General features: G+C 36.8%; 1 pseudogene; it reads right to left on the bottom strand.

Moving 5' to 3' along the window:
* Positions 1-6,267: 6,267 nt before the first annotated feature.
* Positions 6,268-6,878, bottom strand: part of LOC116087487 — a 1,734-nt pseudogene continuing 1,123 nt past the window's right edge.

Below are 6,878 nucleotides of genomic sequence, written 5' to 3'. Positions count from 1 at the left end.
AAAAAAAAAAAAAAAAAAAAAAAAAAATAGAGGAAAGGGTGGGGGAGCTCAAAGGCCCAAAATCATAGAAGAAATTTTTCCTAACCTAAAGAGTAAGATGCCTATAAAACTATAAGAAGCATACAGAACATCAAATAAATAGGACCAGAAGAGAAAGTCCTCTCAGCAACACTAATCAAAACACTAAACATACATCAAAGAAAATATTAAAAGCTGAAAAGAAAAATAGCTAAGTAACATATAAAAACAGACTTTTTAGAATTACACAGACTTTCTCAATGAAGAGTCTAAAAGCCAGAAGGACCTGGACAGATGTCTGGGCTAAGAGATACTAGCCCAGACTACTATACCCAGCAAAATGTTCAAGCACCGTTGATGGAGAAAATAAGATATTCCACAATAAAACCAAATTTAAACAATCTAAAAAACCAAATCTACAAATCTAGCCTACAGGAGGCACTAGAAGGACATTTCAATCTAAAGAGGTTAGCCACACCCAGGAAACCAATTTTAAACAATTCATATCTATAAATCTAGCCCTGTAGAAGGTACTAAAAGGAAAACTCCAACCTAAGGAGGTTAACTACAACCATGGAAACACAGGAAATAAATAATCTCAGACCAGCAAAATCAAAAAAAGGAAAACACACCACTACCACCACCACCATCAACAACAATAACGACAACAAAATAACAAAAATCAACAGTCATTAGTCATTGATACCTCTCAATGTCTATGGTCCCAATTTCTCAAAAAAGACAGATTAACAGAATGGAGTTGAAAATAGAATCCATCCTTCTAAAGCATCTAAGAAACACATCTCGACATAAAGGATAGACATTACCTCAGGGTAAAGGGTGGGTAGAGAAAGGCTATTCCAAAAAATGGTTCTAAAAAGCAAACTAGAGTATACATTTTCATATCTAACAAAATAGACTTCAAATCAAAACTAGTCAGAATACATAGGGAAGGACACCACATACTCATCAAAGGAAAAATCCACCAAGATGACATTTTAATTCTTAACATCTATGTGTCAAATGCAAGTGCTCTCATGTTTGTAAAAGAATGACAATAGATCAATCACATATTGACCCTCATACCCTGATAGCATGAGATATGAATACCCTACTCTTACCAATAGACAGGTCATCCAGACAAAAAATAAACAGAGAAATGCTGGAGTTAATAGATATTATGAACCAAATGGACCTAATAGAACATTTCACCCAAATACAAAAAGAGTATACTTTCTTCTCACCTCCAAACTGACAACATATTAAGACACAAAGCAAGTCTTAATAGATATAAGAAAATAGAAATGACTCCCTTCATCCTGTCAGACCAGCACAGATTAAAGCTGGATATCAACAACAAAAGAAATTGTTACAAACTCATGGAAATTGAATAAAGTGTTTACTGAATGAAAAACAGGTCAAGACAGAAATAATTTCTTTCTAATTAAAGACTTCCTAAAATTGAATGAAAATGAATACCTAAAATTATGGGACACAATGAAAGCAGTTCTAAGAGGCAAGTTTGTAGTGCTAAGTGCCTACATAAAAGAAGTAGAAAGATCCCATGCTAGCAATTTAACAGCACACCTGAAAGCTCTAGAACAAAAAAGAAGAAATCATACCCAAGAGGAGCAGAGGGCAAAAAATAATTACACTCAGACTAAAATCAATAAAATAGAAACAAATAGAACAATACAGCCAACAAAACAAAGAGTAGGTTCATTGAGAAAAGGAACAAGATAGGCAAAGCCTTATCCAAATTAACTGAAAGGTGGAGAGAGCATATCCAAGCTAACAAAATCAAAAGTGAAATGGGGACATGACAGCAGACACTGAGAAAATCCAATGAATCATTAGGTCATACTTCAAAAGCATGTACTCAATAAATGGAAAATTGCACAGAAAAGGATAATTCTCTCAAAAGACACCACTTACCAAAGTTAAATCAAGATCAGACAAGCACTTTAAATAGATCTATAAATCTGTAACCCCTGGTGAAATAGAAGCAGTCATAAAAAGTCTCCCAACCAAAAAAAAAAAAAAAAAACCAGACCGGATAATTTTAGCACAGAACTCTACCAGACTTAAAAAGAAGAGTTAACACCAATACTCCTCAAATTATTCCAGGAAACAGAAACAGAAAAAATATTGCCCAATTCATTCTATAAGGCCACAACTACCCTGGTCCAAAACTATACAAAGATTCAACAGAGATAGAGAATTAGAGACCAATTTCCCTCATGAATATAGACACATAAATTCTCAATAAAATACTTGCAAACTGAATCCAGGAATACATCAAAAAGATCATGATGAAGTAAACTTCATCCCAGGGATGCAGGGATGATTCAATATACAAAAATTAATAAATACAACCCACCATCTAAACAAACTGGAAAAAAAAAGACAGGATCATCTCACTAGATATAGAAAAGGCCTTTGACAAAATCCAATGCCATTTCATAATAAAAGTCCTGGAGAGATTAGGGATACAAGGGACATACTTCAACATTTTAAAAAGGCGGTTTACAGCAAGCCCATAGCCAACATCAACTGAAATGGAGAGAAACTCAAAGCATTTCCACTAAAATCAGAAATAAGACAAGGTTGTCTATTCTCTCCATACCTATTCAATACAGCACTTAAAGTCTTAGGTAGAGAAATAAGACAATTGAAGAAGATCACAAATTGTGATCAAGGGAACACAAGTTGGAAAGTAAGAAAGCAGTGTATTTTTTTAAGAGTATATAATTGTATACATAAGTTACCTAAAATTTTCACTAGAAAACTGCTATAGCTTATAAAAATTTTCAGTGAAGTATCTGGACACGAAATTAACTAACAAAAATCATCGGCCTTCTTAATATACAAAAGACACACTGAGAAGGAAATCAGGAAAACAACACTGTTCACAGTAGCCACAAATAGTATAAAATATCTTGGAGTAATTCTAACCAAGTGTCTTAGACAGGGTTTGTATCCTGCACAAAACATCATGACCAAGAAGCAAGTTGGGGAGGAAAGGGCTTATTCAGCTTATACTTCCACATGGCTGTTCATCACTAAAGGAAGTCAGGACTGGAACTCAAGCAGGTCAGGAAGAAGGAGCTGATACAGAGGCCATGGATGGGATGCTGCTTGCTGGCTTGTTCCCTCTGGCTTGCTCAGCTTGCTTTCTTATAGAACCCAGGGCCACCAACCAGCCCAGCGATGGCACCACCCACCATGGGCTGGGCTCTCCTCCCTTGATCACTAATTGAGGAAATGCCTTACAGCTGGATCTCATGGAGACATTTCCTCAAGGGAGGCTTCCTTCTCGGTGATAATTCCAGCTTGTGTCAAGTTGACACATGAAACTAGACACTACACCAAGCAAATGAAAGATTGTAGAGTAAAACTTCAAGTCCATGAAAGAAGGAATTGAAGATAATACCAGAAAACGGGAAGATTTCTCATGCTCATAGATCTGTAGGGTTAACATAGTAAAAATGCATCTACAAAAAGCATCTACAGACTCAAAGCGATCCCTATCAAAAGTCTAACACAATTCCTCAAAGATCTTGAAAGCACAGTTCTCAACTTCATCAAAATAAATAAATAAATAAATAAATAAATAAATAATAAACAAACAAACACAGGAAAGCTATTCCATCTAACAATAAAAGAACTGCTAGAGGTCTCATCATTCCTGATTAAAGTTTGTACTACAGGCCTATAGTAATAAAAACAGCATGTTATTAGCATAAAGACAGATATGCTGAACAATAAAATCAAAATCAAATTGAAGAACCAGACATCAATCTACATACCTATAGACACCTAATTTTGATTAAAAAAAAAAAACCCACAGAGACACACTGGAAAAAAGACAGCATCTTCAACAAATGGTGCTAGTCAAACTAAATGGCCACATGTAGAATATGGAGCTAGATCCATCCTTATCACCCTGCACAAAACTCAACTCCAGATACATCAAAGGTCTAAAAAAAACCAAGTATAATGAATCTCAAAGAAAAGAAAGTAGGGGATATCCTTGAATTCATTGGCACGGCAGACGATTTTCTGAACAACAACAACAAAAAAACTTAGCACAGACACTAAGATCAATATTTAATAAATGGCATGCCATGAAACTGAAAAGCTTTTATAAGGCAAAGTACACAGTCAATTGGGCAAAGCAGCAACCTACAGAATGGGAAAAGATTTTTTATCAACTCTACATTGGATAGTAGGGTAATATCCAAAATATATAAAGAACTCAAGAAACTAGACATCAAGAAAACAAATGACTCAATTAAAAATGGAGTGCAGATATGAACAGAATTCTCACAAAAGGAAATTCAAATGGATGAGACACATGTAAAGAGATGTTCAACATCATTAGTCATCAGTGAAATGCAGGTCAAAACTACTTAAGATTTCATCTCACTACCATCAGAATGGCTAAGATCAATAAAACAAATTATAGCTCATGCTGATGAGGACGTGGAATAAGGAGAACACTCACCCATTGCTGGTGGAACTGAGACCTCATACAGCCCCTTTGGAAATTACTTTGGTGGATTCTCAGAAAATTGGAAACCAAGCTACCTCAAGAGCCAGCTATACAATTTTTGGGTATATACCCAAAGGATGCTCCATTCTACTACAAGGACACTTGCTCAACCGTATTCATTGCTGCTCTATTCATAGTAGTCAGAACTTGGAAACAACCTGGATGTCCCCCAGCAGATAAATGGATAAAGACAATGTGGCACATTTACACAATGGAATATTATTCAGGCATTAAAAGGAAAGACATTTTCAGGTAAATGAATGGTATTTTTAAAACTACCACTCTGAATGAGGTAACCCAGTACAGAAAGACAAATATGGCTCCTAATGACATTCTGCTATCCTGTGTCTTGCTCAGTCATTACCAGAGAAGTTTCCTCTTGCAGCCAATGGGAACAAGTACTGAAACCCATAACCAGAAAAATATGGAGACACTGAGAATCCTTGAAACATGCAGCCAAAATGGGATGCCTCTATCAAATTCCTCCTCTTAAGATTCACAACAGGGGATGTGGAAAGGGTTTGAGAGCCAGAGGGTGTGGAGGCCACTAAGGAGTAAAGACCTTCTAAACACAACAGGAATTGCACACGCAAGCTCAGAAAGACTGAGGCAGTATGCACAGGACATGTAGGGACCTGTCCTCTCAGGAATCCTAGTACTGAAAGGACGCACGCCACCTGTCTCCAACTCAGAAGCTACCTCCAGTTGATAACAATTGGCAAATGAAAATCTAGTTTTCTCCAATTTACATTCTTACTGGTGAAACAAAGTAGCCGGAAGTGTAGGCCCCGTGTGTGACAGTAGATTGCCAACAGGAAATGAACTCAACAGCGTCTTTGGAGGTTGTCTCACTTTATTTTAGTGTGTATGTGTGTGTGTGTGTGTGTGTGTGTGTGAGAGAGAGAGAGAGAGAGAGAGAGAGAGAGAGAGAGAGAGAGAGAGAGAGAGAAGAGACTTGTCTCATCTTTTTAAAAAATTTATCTGAGTTTATATTTTTATCTGTCCTTACAGGTCCTTTTACCACAGATATATATGGTTATATATATATAGTAAATTCCAGTTTAGTTTCTAGATTCCTGAGTGTGTGAGTCATTGGGTATCTGTCTATATTTGTTTCTTTCGCCTTTTAGGCTCCTTTTCTCCTCTGTGTGCATGGGGTATTGTCCTATTCCAGTGTATTTGTTTTGTTTGATATTCTATTCTATTCTATTCTATTCTATTCTATTCTATTCTATTCTATTCTATTCTATTCTATTCTATTCTATTATTGTGTTTTTTACTGTCCCTTAGAAGCCTGTTATTTTCTAATGAGAGACAGAAGGGGGTGGTTCTGAATGGAGGGGAGATAGGGAGGAACTAGGAGGAGTAAAGGGAGGAGAAATCATAATCAGCATATATTAATTGAGGTAAAAATCTATTTTAAATAGAAGGAAAATATGAATAAATAAGTTAACATAGATATCCAATAAAATGGTAAAAATTAAAAATAGCTTTTCTAGTAAAAGTAAAGTTCCCACCACAGAGACGGAAACGTGACTGGGTAAGATGAGGAATAACTTGATTGCTTTCTATTATAGCCAGTTCATCGTGTATATGTATATCAAAACACTATGTTGATATCATGAGGGAGATAAAAATACCCCAACTAGTCATCATATGCTGTTTTGTTTTTTGGTTTTTGGTTTTTTTGAAACCACAACATTTATTTTATGACTGTTTGAAATCCTCAAGATGAACTGGATGCTGCAACAGCTGCCCCCTTGCATTTAGGTGTTGTTCCTTCACGGAATCCATGTCTGAATCTACGGTAGACAATCTTTAGGTGCCTCATCAGACCAGTCCCGGCAGTGTTTCGTCTCTTAGCCTTCGCACTCCCGTTATACTTTCTTCTGCGCTTGGCAGGGTAGCCACATTTGCCACAAGTCGACTTCTGAAGGTGGTAGGCCTTGGAGCCACAGCAGCGGCACAGCGCGTGCATCTTACTGCGATGCTTTCCAAAGGGTGACCTGTCCTTTCGTCATCTTGCTTCTACCAGCGAGGCCAAAGAGACCGGAAGAAGAGCGCCTCTCCCCTACAATACCAGGAATGGCTTATTAGCTTTTTGAGTCATTGGCTAAAGGGATTCTCAATTTTATTTTCTACCATCCGAAACTTGAAGGTAGGAAGACCCTATTACTGAAGACACTAATGGAGGAATTTAGCTGTACGCAACTGGAAACTTAGCCCCTCCTGGCTAAGCTGCTGCTTTCTTCTTCTTCTTCTTCTTCTTCTTCTTCTTCTTCTTCTTCTTCTTCTTCTTCTTCTT

The sequence above is a fragment of the Mastomys coucha genome, unplaced genomic scaffold, assembly GCF_008632895.1.
Source record: "Mastomys coucha isolate ucsf_1 unplaced genomic scaffold, UCSF_Mcou_1 pScaffold13, whole genome shotgun sequence".
NCBI classification, from domain to species: domain Eukaryota; kingdom Metazoa; phylum Chordata; class Mammalia; order Rodentia; family Muridae; genus Mastomys; species Mastomys coucha.
This window is presented reverse-complemented; position numbering and strand designations above follow the sequence as displayed.